We start from the raw sequence: 15051 nt of genomic DNA on the forward strand, positions 1-15051 counted from the left end.
GAATATATTAATTTCGTTAACAAATCTATGAGAGTCTTTGGTTATGTTAGGAAAATCTTTGACTATGGCTTGCAGTTCAGCTTTAGTCCAGTGAGAATAAGAAATTAAGGGTTTAGCTTCTGGATCCTTAGAAGGCTTAATTTTAAAGGGACAAGTTCCGATGGGTACAGAGGAAAAGGGGGTGGGGAGAGTTTCAGGGAAAAAGGAAGTTTGGTTAATAGAATTAGTATAGAGGATTTGAGGGTATAGGGGAGGCATAGGTACAAGAAAAGGAGGAAGATGGCACGGAGGCAGAGCCTGAGACAAAGAAGCCAAGGAAGAGAAGCCTGAGGCTTTGGAAACCATTTTATCTGTCTTTATCATTTCCTTGCCTCAGTTAATCTTAAAAATCTTGTTTTGCAGAAAGAAAATTTTAGACTGCTGATAATGTTCAGAAGCTTCAAAACACCAATCAAAACAAGCAATCCACTTTAGTTCTGGAAATTTTTGAGCCATTGTAGCCCAATGCAGTTTTAAGGAAATTAAGTTAAACTGAACTTTTTATTAGTTGTTCATATTGTTATCTGGGCAAGCCAGATCTAGCATTGGATGAAAACTGCTAAATGAAAAAATTCGGAAATGTCTCTAGAATTATAACCTGAGACCAGCTCACAAACTTAGTATATGATCAGGCTCAGGCAGTCACCAGGCAACTTAATGGAGAAATTCTTAGGGCTTTTCTAAAGCCTGTTGATTGGAACAATATTCAGGCTTGCACACAAAATCTGAAAAACCTGTTTATGAATATTACAATCAACTTCAGACTCTTTTTTTAAAGAAAATTCTGTTCTTCTTTCAGATACTGATTCCATCTGGGTAGATTTAAACTCTATGTTTAATAATGGACTGAATGAGAATTGTTTTCCCCTTCTTTTAAAAAGGACTAGGATGGAATGGGAAACTATGTCCACCCAGATTTAGTTAATCTGGTAAGCCAGCTCTCTCACCTTCTAGGTAAGTCACCTAAAAGCAACACTGCTGAAATTCTTCATCTTCAACTCCAGCAAATGAAGTATTCTACATGAAACAAAAATCCCCCTAGTTTCTACTGTTTTTGCAAAGAGGCAGGAGATTGAAAAAGAGGTTGTTAATTTAAGTATTTCAGGAGGCACTTTGACCCTGTAATCAGCCTTTCACATCCTCCTGAGGCAGGAGATAAGATGGGCCCCCAGATAAGATAAGATAGACATTTACAACTGGCCTCCTGTTTGTATTTCATAGGGCAGGAAAAGTGGGCTTCAGGCCAGACACAACTAGCCTCCTGTTTGCATTTCCTGAGGCAGGAGACAGGTGGGCTCCAGCTTAGGCATTTACAATCAGCCTGCTGTTTGCTCTCTAGAATGGAAGTTACTACAGAAACAGGGTAAACAATCAGGCTTTGTCTTTTGCAGATGCCTTAAGATAACAGTCATGGCTGGAACAGAGAGGGGCAAAACCTTGTTTGAGTAAAAGCCAAGGGATCTCCGCGACTCCCCTCCTTGGGGCAAGGGAGACACTACGCATGTGCAGAAAGACTCCTTGGGGGTTAAAGGTCAGGGAACAACTCCAGGCTATGGTGACTCTTGCTTCTCCCAGATGCCTGCGCGTCAGGGTCCATCTTGGCTGAGAGGTGCGTGCACACCTAGGGGAAAGGTCCTGAGACAAATTAGCCAGGGCTGGGGTGGGAGTAGGGGGACAAAACAAGACGACTGGCAAGAAGGAAGACAAAGACCTGGAAGAGCTGCCCTTTTATAAAGAATTTAAGAGTTTCCCAAAGGCATGACTCTCTGAGTTCGCCCATGCACCTTTCTGCAAGTACTTTGCTTTTCCAATAAATTTTTACTTTTCTCTTTACCTTCTGCCTTCTCACCTGAATTCATTCTCGAGTAGGCAGGCAACAACTAGGGATCCAGGCCCTAGCCGCTGGCCCCTGTGGTTAGGACTCCTGGTCTGGAAGCTGAGATCTTGCTGTAAGCTTCCATTTACTGTTGCCTGCATCCAAAATCAATCCCAGTTCTCAGTGATGGAGCTCTGAGGAACTACAGGGGCTCTTCCCACTCCTCCCTGTTAAGCAGCTTGGGGAAGCAGTTCTCCTCACTCAGGATGAACCTGCTTCCGGCCCTAACTGGCACTGGAGCCACACTCTTGGTGCTCTACCCCTCTACTACCAAGAGCCCCTGCCTTGGATCACTGAAATCTTTCAGAGCGGGATCTCTAATGAACCTCAAGAGGTTCCTGTCTCTGAACCTATGCCCTTTTGTTCGGGAGCTTTGAGAGACACACACCCTTTTCTCACTGCTTCCTCCACCACTTTTCACATATTAGGCAAAGGACTTCTTACAGGAGCATCATGCTGGGATTGCTCCTCCCCAAAATGGAAACTAATTATAGAATTGACAGTAGTCATCAACCAGGTGAATTAAATGACCCTTTGACATCTTTTATGTGTTGCATCTCTGTCAGTACGAGAGCACATTCTGGAAAAGCTGATCATTTGTCCCTATTGAATCAGCTACCACCTTTCCTACAGGCAAAAATCTTCAACTGATGTTGGCAAAATTTACAGCAAACTTTCCAAAAAGATTCAAATAAACCCCTCAATACCTCTTCCCATAAAAGGGTTAATAAAGAGGTGCTTCAAAACATAAAGGCCATTACAGAAGACTACGAGACTCAGGATCTTATTATCTCTTGTAATAGCTCCTGTAACACTCTCATATTATCAGTAAGAAAACCTAAGGGCCAGGCTTCCCTGGTGGCACAGTGGTTGAGAGTCTGCCTGCCGATGCAGGGAACACAGGTTCGTGCCCCAGTCTGGGAGGATCCCACATGCCGCGGAGTGGCTGGGCCCATGAGCCATGGCTGCTGAGCCTGAAAAAAAAAAAAAAAAAAAAAAGTAAGGGCCAAGAATGGAGGATTTTTAGGACCTGGGAGCAATGAATAACACTGTTATCCCTTGACATCCTGTCGTTGATACTACGGGGCCCTGTGGGGTTCCTGGGCACAAACGCCTTCCTGTGTTCCCATTTCTTGATTACAGGAATTAGGCTTCATTCAGCCTCCGTGATTTTTCTTGAGTTCCAAGGAGCAGTTGAAACGGTTGCTAATTAGGGGAGGGAGGGGATGCAGAGACAAAGGAGGAACAGTCAAGGAACAACAGTGCAGCCTTGGGGCAGGGTCCTGGTTCCCCTCAAGGGATACACATAACAATATCTTTGAGCTGTTTTGCAGATGCTGAAACCCCCACCAGATGGGAGAAGTTTACTGTCTGCTGCCCACAAGCACACAGACCCCAGACCGGCTGGACCCATAAGGTGGATGGCTCTGACTACCACTTACCTCCCCACCAACCAATCAGAAGAATGTCCACGAGCTGATCACACCCTCTGTGAACCATTGCTATAAAACTCCTCACTACCCCCTCCAGGGTGGGACATGCAGTTTTGAGGGCATGAGCCCACTCTGGCCCCCTTTGCCTGGCAAAGCAATAAAGCTCTTCTGTTCTGCTTCACCCAAACTCTGTCTCTGAGATTTAATTTGGTGTTGGGGTACAGAAGCCAGATTTGGCTTCATGGTTCCCAACCTTCTTTTTACTAACATTCATTCTCACCGGAAGTAAGTTCTTTGGGCTTGAGCAGAGGAAAATTCAACATAGAATTGGATCAACAGAGTCCAAGTTGATTGAAGTCAGGCGGGTCAATAAAGTTGAACTTCATCATTCCTTAGGTTCCGGTTAGTCTGGTGATTTAGCCCTAGAGGATCCTGTAGCTCAAGAATATGCTTCAGACTAATCCTTACCTTTGAAATAGAAAGGGGAACCTGTACAGCTGATATTTTGTCTCTGGTGTGGTTAAGTTATCTCTCTGCCCTGGTAGTACCTTTTATTTTTACATTCTTTTGTTCCCTTAAAATCATTAACTGATGAGACCTATTCTTCTGTAAGGACAAGTATTGGGTTCAGGCTTAGATCACAAAATGACTTAGGCCTAAAATGCCTTCTCTTACATCAAGAAAGGCATGCCTGATTCTCTTTGTATGGTGACACCCTAACCTATATGCCTACCATGCCTCAGAGTTTTATTGAGTCCTTATTTCTCACAAATTCTGAAGGCTGATCTGGATAATACAGGCTTCCCTAGAGGTTCCCTTTTGTTGCAGTTGTGGACAAAGAATGTCACCTGACATTTCAGTAGATGAAGGATGTTTCAGCCATAAAGTTATCAGCCACTGGGCTTCCCTGGTGGCGCAGTGGTTGAGAGTCCGCCTGCCGATGCAGGGGACACGGGTTCGTGCCCCAGTCCGGGAAGATCCCACATGCCGCGGAGCGGCTGGGCCTGTGAGCCGATGGCCGCTGAGCCTGCGCGTCCGGAGCCTGTGCTCCACAATGGGAGAGGCCACGACAGTGAGAGGCCCCCATACCGCAAAAAAAAAGAAGTTATCAGCCACTGCAACTGCCCCAGTGGTGCAACCTGAGGGGACTCAAGATAGAGAAAGACAGAATACTGGCCCTACATTGTTAAGGAATAACTTGAAAGGATTAATTCAGTGGAATTGAAATTCAAAGGAATAATTTCAGTGAGCCTGAGGCAGGAGGTAGATGGGCTCCAGGCTAGTCATTTACAACTAGCTTCCTGTTTACATATCTTGGGGTGAGAAAAAGATGAGCTTCAGACAGAACACTTAAAACTAGCCTCCTGTTGGCATTTTCTGAGGAAGGATGCAGATGGGTTCTAGGCTGGATATTTACAACCAGCCTCCTGTTTGCACTGTGAGATGGAAATAACAACAGAAACAGGGTAAATAGCTGGACTTCGTTTCCTGTGGACACTTTAAGATAACAGTTACAGCAGGGACAGAGGGGCTAAATGCTGTTTGAGAAATAGATCAAGAGGCCACATATTTCTCATCCTTGGGGCAAGGGAGACACTGCACATGCACATTCTCTCCTTCGGGCAAGGGAGATACTGCACATGCCAAGAAAGGCTCCTTGGAGGTGAAAAGGAGGGGTGTATCTCTGCCTTGCTTCAGTCTTAAATAAACAAACTGCTTCTCTGTGTGCTCTCCCACTTGTTGTTCTGTGCCTCTAATAATAAACTTCGCACCTGTTTTTAGAGCTTTTGCCTCCTTATAACATTCTTGCTTTCAAGTGGAGGCAAGAGCCAGGGAAACCTTGCTTCTAGCCTCTAGTCCTTGGTGTTCTAATGACTACGATTCCTGGTTTTCATCAAGGATACCCAGGTTCAATTCCTGGGCAGGGAACTAAGATCTCACTTCAAGCCACTGGTCACTGCTGCATCTCTGAGATCAAGCCCAGACATGCATTTTCACAGATAGAAAGGCATGAAAATTATTACCTTGAGATGTCTGTTTTTTACATGTTTGACTACATGTTTTTGGGTGTTTTTTTGTTTTTGTTTTTCAGCAAAAACTCCTTTATATCCTGGCTCCTCACTTACCTCTTTGGAGCCATACCTAAGAGCTGTCTGAGATGCTTTATCCCAGGCTATAGTCCTCAGTAAGTCCACCAAATAAAACATAATTCTCAACTATTAGGTTTGCTTTTTTTTTTTAACTTGACAGTTTTGGTGACCAAAAAAGGGACCCAGAGCAGACTTCTCTCCTTTACCTGAACTCTAGGAGGATCCAGAGCCTTGGTCCCAACAACAGAGTCCTCTTCTGCCCATCAGCCTCATCAGAGAGTCCAGACAAATTTGGGTGATTCTCTACTGATCCTTGGGTCTCCTGATTACTGGTTGACAATCCTGAGTTTTTTCAGGTGGTGTTAAACCACTCTCTGGAAGAATAAGTTATCCTCAAAACTTAATTTCAAGAAGAGGTACCTGGGTTATCCTCAGCTCAAAGACTGGGAAGACTTTGCTCAGCTGAAAGACACCAAGTAGAGGCTGGAGTAGGTAGTTAGGTGGGAGAATGACCTGTCATTTTTCCCTTGAATTGGCTTTTTTAATAGAGTTTGTTGGAATAAAAGTGAAGATATCTCATGAAACTTGCAGCTCTGATGAAGGGACATCTCCTCCTGGCTTTCTCAGGCAACTGGGAAACTTGTGGGAGATCTGGAGACAAGACCCTATATCATGCAGCCATCCCTATAGGGTAACCCACTCATTTTAATTAAAAACTTGCTGCACTGGGGACCCACATAAGAGCTGGCCACTCAATGATCTGAACACCCACATAGTCTCAGGCTACTGAAGGGAAAAACTGAAATAGGTAAGAGAGCTGAAAAAACTCAGGGGTAAAACCTAGAGGTGTCAGCTTTCACTGCAGGTCTGAAGGCTTAAAGCCTGGAGGATTTTCTTGCACAGTAGCTTACACACATGATTGGAAAATTGTTACTGTGTGTGTGTGTGTGTGTGTGTGTGTGTGTGTGTGTGTGTGTGAGACAGCGCTTACTTTCTGCCCATGCAGATCTCTTCTCAAGTTTCTCCAGTGACCGTATGATAAAATGGTTTTCTTCCTCCAGAGTAAGAAGTCTAAAAGACGAAGGCTGAAGTAGGATGTTTCTTATAGCCTCACCTCAGACACCACACATAATAATTTCTGCTGCTTTCTGTTGGTAACACGGAAAAATTCTGCTGCAGTGTGGAAAGGGACTATACAAAGCCATGAATATCAGGTAAGGATAACTGGCACCTTCCTTCAATACTACAAAGGACACTGAAGAAATGATTTCACTGAAGGATATGCACCTTAGTCTACTTTCTGCCCATAAAACATTTAAGTTTCAAGTCTCTTCTATTGAGAAAGGTAGGTCTTTGGTAATGCAACTATCAAAAACTTACAAGCCCTGAACTTATCCCTTATCCCTCTACCACCCAAATAAGAACTACTTCAACATGAGAAATACATAATAAGATAGAGAAAATATATTTTTTTAATAACTAAATGAACAGAAGTAAAAGGAAGCTGCCACAACATAACTAAAGCCATATGTGAATTCCCACAGCTTGCCTTAGAAGCATAACAAAAATGTCTTTTGCCACTTCTATTCAACATAGCTCTGGAGGTCTGAGATGGAGCAATAATGCAACGAAACTAAACAAAAAATATCTAAATTGGATAAATAAAATGAAAATATTTCTGTTAATAGATTACAAAATTTATTTGTAGAAAATCTAAAAATTCTGCAGAAAAACTGTTAAGCCAAATAGAAAACTCAGCAAAGTTGCAAATTAACATTGAAAATCAGTTGCGTTTCTATACACTAAAAATACAGAATTCTAAGAAAGATTAAGAAAATAATTCCAGTTACAACAGCATAAAAGGAATATTATTCTTAGTTGTAAGTTTAATCAAAGAGGTGAAAACATACATTTAAAACTATAGAACATTGTTAAATTAATTAAAGACATAAATAAATAAAAATATTCCTTGTATTCATGAATTGGAAGTCTTACTGTAATTATGATGCCACTACTACCTGAAGCAATTGACAAATTTATTCACTCCCTCTCAAAATCCCAAAGGTGTCTTGAAAAAAAAATCCTACATTTATATGAAATGTCAAGGGACTCTCAATTGCAAAATAATCATTTAAAAATAATAAATTTGGAAGTCTTACATTTCCTGTTTTTAAAAATTATTATAAACTTACAGTAATCAAGACAATGTGGTATTGGCATAAAGACAGACATACTGACCAAAGGAATATAATAGAGAACTCAGAAATGAATCCTCATTAATAAATCCTCATATATATGGTCAAGTGATGATTCAATAGGGAAAGGACAGTGTTTGCAACAAGTGGTGTTGGGAAAACTGTATATTCACATTTAAAAGAATGAAGTTGGATGAATTAAATCAAAATGTATAAAGACCTAAACATAGTACCTAAAACTATAAAACTCTCTGAGGAAAACATAGTGGAAAAGTTTTTATGACACCAGCAATAATTTTTGTGTGTGTGACACCAAAAGCACATGCAACAAAAGCAAAAATAAAGAAACTACATCAAAATGTAATACTTCTGTGCACCAAAGAACATAGTCAACAAGGCAGACTAAGGAACTAAAGAAAGTATTTGCCAATCATATATCTAATAATGATTCAATTTCTGGAATATATAAAGAACTCCTAACTCAACAAAAACAAGCAACCCAATTCAAGAATGGACACATGATTTAAATGGACGTTTCTTCAAAGAAGTATGTGAAAAGATGCTCAACACCAATAAATACTAGGAAAATTAACACAAAAAAACAAAATGAGGGGACTTCCCTGGTGGCGCAGTGGTTAAGACTCCATGCTCCCAATGCAGGGGGCCTGGGTTCGGTCCCTAGTCAGACAAGGATATCCCACATACATGCCACAACTAAGAGTTCACATGCTTCAACTAAGGAGCCCGCAAGATGCAACTAAAGGAGCCCACCTGCCACAACTAAGACCTGGCACAACCAAATAAATAAATATTTTAAAAAACCACATTGAGAAATGACCTCATACCCATTAAGATCGTTATTTTAAAACAATTATAAGAGAAAATAAAAGTGTTGGCAATAATGTGGAGAAATTGGAACACTTGTGCACTATTGATTGGAAATGTAAAACGGTATAGCCAAAATGGAAAACACTACCGTAGTTCTTAAAATTAAACTTACAAATTTCATATGATCTAACAATACCACCTCTCAGTACACAACCCAAAGAATTAAAATCAGAGTCTCAAATAGATATTTGTACACCCCTAAACACAGCATCATTATTCACAATAACCAAAAGGTGGGAGCAATCCAAATATCAATTGATAAATGAATGAATGATATGTAGTAAATACATACAATGGAATATTATACAGCCAAAAAAAGAAGGAAATCATGTGTAATGTTACAACATGAATTGGCCCTGTGGACAGTATGCAAAGTGAAATAAGCATCACAAAAGAAAAAACTGTATGATTCACCTATATGAAGTACCTAAGGTAGTAAAATTTACAAAATCAGAGCAGCAGATTAATGGTTACCAGGAGGTGAGAAGAAAAGGGAAATAGGCTGTTGTGTAATGAGCGTGAGATTTCAGATTTGCAAGAAGAAAGTTCTTGAGATCTGTTTCACAATAATGTAAACATATTTAACACTACCAAACTGTACATCTAAAGATGGTTAAAATATAAATATTATGTGCTTTATCATAATCAAAAAGTGTTCACCAACAGGTGGATAAATAGAATCTGTTATATGCATACGAAGAAATATTCAGTTTTAAAAAGGAAAAAAATCTGAGACCTTCCCTGGTGGCACAGTGGTTGAGAATCTGCCTGCTAATGCAGGGGACATGGGTTCGAGCCCTGGTCTGGGAAGATCCCACATACCGCAGAGCAACTAGGCCCGTGAGCCACAACTACTGAGACTGCGCGTCTGGAGCCTGTGCTCTGCAACAAGAGAGGCCGCGATAGTGAGAGGCCTGCGCACCGCGATGAAGAGTGGTCCCCACTTGCCACAACTAGAGAAAGCCCTCACACAGAAACGAAGACCCAACACAGCCATAGATAAATAAATTAATAAAATTCTATCCCCAACATCTTCTAAAAAAAACCAAATCTGAGATATGCCACAATATGTGTAAGTCTTGAGGACATTATGCAAAATAAAATGACCCAGTTACAAAATGACAAATTCTGTAAAATTTCACTTATATTAAGTATCGAGAGAGAGAGTCAGACTAAGACAGGGATGGTGGGGAGTGCTAGCTCTTTCTTTAAAAGGATACTATTTCTATCAAATTAGAGCCCCATTTTTATGGCATCATTCAGCCTTAATTATGTCCTTGAATTTTTTTTAATACAAAAGACTTTATTTGTCAAGACCTAAAAAATAAACAAACAAACAAGAACAACGAAAATAAAACACTAAGGTAAATTCATACCAGACCTCTGTGGTTTCCAAATGCAGACACACTGAGGATTAAGGTGTTAAGGCTTCAACATACAAACCTCAGAGAAGGGCAGACAAACATTCAATCCCTAACAACAAGTATTATCAAAATTAGGAAAAAACATTGTCATAATACTCCTTTGTGATATCAGAATTTATTCAAGTTTCTGCAATTATCCCAATGATGTCTTTCATATGAAAAAAAGTGAATTTTTCTTATCCAGAAAACAATCTAAAATTATGCATAGCATTTAATTATCATTATCCTTGTCACCTTCTCTATAATCATTTATCAGTTTTTCCTTATATTTTATGATCTTAACATTTGTCAAGAGCACAGGACATTTATTTTGCAGAAAGTCCCTCATTTTAGATTTCTGGTATTTTCTCTTGATTATAATCAGGAACTCATTCTTCACAAGAATATTACAGAAGAGATGTGTCCTCAGGACAACTGAAAACACGTGATGTTAGCATCATCTTTTTGTTAACTTCTATCCCTCAATTAAAATGGTGTCTGCTAGAACTCTCCATGAAAATTACTGTTCTTCCTTGGTAACTAGTAATTAACTTATAGGTATTTACTCTGAAACAATATAAATGTCTTGTTTCTTATCAAACTATCACCCACAAACTACAGCTTTCTTTGATGATTCTTTCCTGAATCAAGGGCATACGATGATTGCAAAAATTAATAGCTGGTATTCTACTGAAGGAAAGTGCTTTTTTCTTCTACATAATTAATTAATAAATTAGTATTTCTTGAACATGGATTCATGGATTTTTTTTGCTGAATGGATTAGGATCTATTACAATTTATAATTATTTAATATACAAATCTCCCCATATTTGATAAGTGGAAATGCTTACATGCTGTTGTCCATATCCTTTCAAAATGTCAGTTTCTTACTTTCCGGAAGTGTATTCTAGAATATCTGAAAATACTTCAGTTTCATTTTTTACTTCCCTTGCCCTATCCTGGAATCAGTCATTTTCCCAATAAGTCCTACATTTAGTGGGGATAAAATTTATTTAAAAGTTTACATTGCAGGGCAAAATGGCATGTATCTGTTTCCTCTTGCTTTTTGCCATTAAGCATAATCATGTACCCTGAAGTTAATGCCAGAGTAGATCAAAGGAGAAAATTATAGCAGCAGAGCATCTTGAATGTTTCACCTAATAGAGGAAGGCCAACCATATCCAACTTTTCCTGACCCTATTCAACAGCAGAAGGCAAATCATTTCTTCCCTGAGTCAAACGTGAATCCCAGCACATATATGGAATCTAAAAAAATGGCACTGATGAACCTAGGGGCAGGACAGGAATAAAGATGCAGATGCAGAGAATGGACTTGAGGACGGGGGAGGGGGAAGGGTAAGTTGAGATGAAGTGAGAGACTGGCATGGACATATATACACTACCAAATGTAAAATACATAGCTAGAGGGAAGCAGCTGCATAGCTCAGGGAGATCAGCTTGATGCTTTGTGACCACCCAGAGGGGTGGGTTAGGGAGGGTGGGAGGGAGATGCAAGAGGGAGGTGATATGGGGATATGTGTATACATATAGCTGATTCACTTTGTTATAATGCAGAAACTAACACACCATTTTAAAGCAATTATACTCCAAAAAGATACAAAATAATAATAATAATAAAAAAAGACAAAGAAAGACACACATACACACACAAGAAAAGAAAATTCCATGTAAACAAAACACTGCTGTCAAGAGATATCAATTGAAAGCCATGCCAGAAATAAATCAAGGGGGCACTATCTTTAACCAGAACTAAGTATCCCTTTTTCAACTAAGATATGCGGCTCTGTCAAAGACACTGCATCATTCAAGTAGAACCAACAGGGGCGTACTTCTCTCTCATCAACACACATCTGACTACATTCTTGAGCGGAACTTCTGAGAATCAGTGGAATCTCAGCTGTATCAGGTAAACGAAAAAGAACAAAGGTCTGAATGTCAAATGGCAATTGAAACTGCAACTGACAAAGTAGTCCAAGCCATATGTATTATACATAAACAGGGTCATTGCCTACTAAAATAAAAAGATTTAAAGACCCAAAGACTCCTAACATAATTGACAAAATATCCAGAATACAATAAAAATCAACTATTATATCAAAAATAAGAAAATTACAACTGAAATCAGAAAAGGTAATTAACTGATACAAGCACTGAGTTGAAATTATATGACAAGATTTTTAAAGAAACCATCATGAAAACATTTGTATAGCGATTACAAATTGAATAAAACAAGTAAAAAATAGAAAAATCTTGACAAAGAAAGACAAATTATAAAAAGAACAAGTGAAAATTATAGAACACAAAAACATCAATACAATAACCAAAATAATAAAATTTGTACAGTGAACTCAATAGTAAAAGATAACAGGATAGGGTTATCGAGCTTGGGAACAAAAGAATAAAATTCAGGTAGTCTAACCAATAGAGGGAAAATATCCTAGAAAAAGAATGACCGGAATCTTAGAAACATGAAAGAAATAACCAAAAAGGTCAATTTTTGTATCATTACAATCTAAAAAAGAAAGGAGAAAGAGGGAAGTAGGGAAAGATTATTGGCAGAAGCCAGATCAAATATCTTCCCAAATTTGACAAGACACACAAATGTAAAGACTGAAGGAGATGAGTGAACCAGAGATAGGATAAATTCAGAGAAATCAATACCAAGACATATTGTAACTAGACTTTTGAAAATTAAAGATAAAAATACATCTTGAAAGCAGCCAGAGAGAAATGATGTATTATCATAAGAGAACAACTCAACAACAGTGAATTTATAATCTGAACTAATGGATGTAAGAAAGAAGTGGCAAAATATTTTTCATGGGTTGAAAGAAAGGAAATGCTAACAGAAGGAATTTTGGAGTATCACAAACGAAGGAGAAACAACAAAAAGTGCAGCAATGTGGATACATACAATGTTTTCTTCCCCATAAGTTTTATGATAATATTCGATAGTTGAAACAAAAATTGTAACACTATCTGATACTCAGAATTTTAGTATTTAAAAGTAGGAAATATAAAGGATGTAAATGGAAATTAAGCATTTCTTTTGAAGTGAAAAATGTTGATACCAGTAGATTGTGATGTCACACATGTATGGTAATATCCAAACCACCATAAAAACTATAAAGGTACACTTAAAAGCACTATAAATATATAAAGATGAAAATTTTTAAATCCTAAAATAGATGGAATGCTAAAAAATTCTTAAAAAAAAAAACACCCACAGGAAAACTCATTTTTTGTTAATGGTATAAAATTATCTCCCAAACAAACTGTGAACTTGGATACTACATCATGGTTTTTCATTAAAAAATACTGTGTTGAAAATGGAATGTCAAGGGTTGATATACAATTGATCAAAATCTAAGGACAATATTAAAAATGAATAAGAAAAATTTTCATTTGGTAAAGTTAGTCAAAAAGATGCATAATCATGTCACATTGGATGAAAGTAAAATGTGGAAACATTGTGTTTATATTTCCCTAAAATAACACCAAAACCTTAGGTTTTATGAAGATGTCAGACTCCCCCCAGAAATATATTTTATTTTTACATCTAAATTTACTTGGAATAACTGAAGCATAAGGCAAGGGTTATTTTAAATACTTAGTCAAATAATAACTACATAATTTATATATTAAAATACAACTAGGAGAGTGATAATTGAAAGTCACAAAAATATAAATAACCACTGTACACAATTTAAAATTTCTTAAGGTGAGCACTTATAAGATTGGACAGTATAAGACATGTTTTTCTAGGTACAACTGAAAATAGAAATGTAAACAAAACCAAAACTTTGGTTCAAAGATGTAGAATAAAGTTTAAAGTTAATGTTAAGAAGTGTATCTTCAGGAATAAAATGTTCAATATGCTTTTTCAAGGTGATGCAAGAAATTTTCCCCTATTGAAGTATGAGGAAGCATTCTAGCTTACACATGATTTTGCTTGAACTTTATGCTAAATAAGACAGCCTGTCTTATAGCCTGTCAAACAAATATTGTACATCTGCTTTAACCACCCAAGAAAAGAGTCACTCATCATCCAGTTACACAAAGAGTTAAGTCCAAATCCACTGCAGTTGTCCACCAACAGTGGACCCTGTGGGGAATTCAGGATGGGAAAAATAAGATGAAGAATTCTGTGCTTTGGATCTATGGGCTTCTCAATAGTTAAGATGCATATTTAAGGAAGAATTTTATTGATCCCAGATTCCAGCATCTCCCGTACATAGAAAAACACTAAAATCACTTGCTTGAGGCATCTGGTTTCTCTGAACAACCATATGTTTGACCACATGTATTTTCCAGTTAAAAAAATTTATATATGTACAATTATTATATCAGACAAAATAGACTTTAAAATAAAGACTATTACAAGAGACAAAAAAAATAAAAGACACTACATAATGATCAAACGATCAAGCCAAGAAGAAGATATAACAATTGTAAATATTTATGCACCCAACATAGGAAAACCTCAATACATAAGGCAAATGCTAAGAGCCATAAAAGGGGAAAGCAACGATAACACAACAAGAGTAGGGGATTTTAACACCCCACTTTCACCAAGAGACAGATCATGCAAAATGAAAATAAATAAGGAAACACAAGCTTTAAATGATACATTAAACAAGATGGACTTAATTTATATTTATAGGACATTCCATTCAAAAACAACAGAATACACTTTCTTCTCAAGTGCTCACAGAGTATTCTCCAGGATGAAGCATACTTGGGTCACAAATCAAGACTTGGTAAATTTAAAAAACTTGAAATCATATCAAGTATTTTTTCCAACCACAACTCTATGAGACTAGATATCAATTACAGGTAAAAAATTGTAAAAAATACAAGTACATGGAGGGTAAACAATACACTACTAAATAACCAAGAGATCACTGAAGAAATCAAAGAGGAAATCAAAAATTACCTAGACACAAATGACAATGAAAACATGACAACCCAAAACCTATGAGATGCAGCAAAAGCAGTTCTAAGAGGGAAGATTATAGCAAGTCAATCCTACCTCAAAAATAAGAAACATCTCAGATAAACAATATAACCTTATACCTAAAGCAATTAGAGAAAAAACCCAAAGTT

Source organism: Stenella coeruleoalba, assembly GCF_951394435.1.
Source record: "Stenella coeruleoalba genome assembly, chromosome: Y".
In the NCBI taxonomy this organism is placed as follows: domain Eukaryota; kingdom Metazoa; phylum Chordata; class Mammalia; order Artiodactyla; family Delphinidae; genus Stenella; species Stenella coeruleoalba.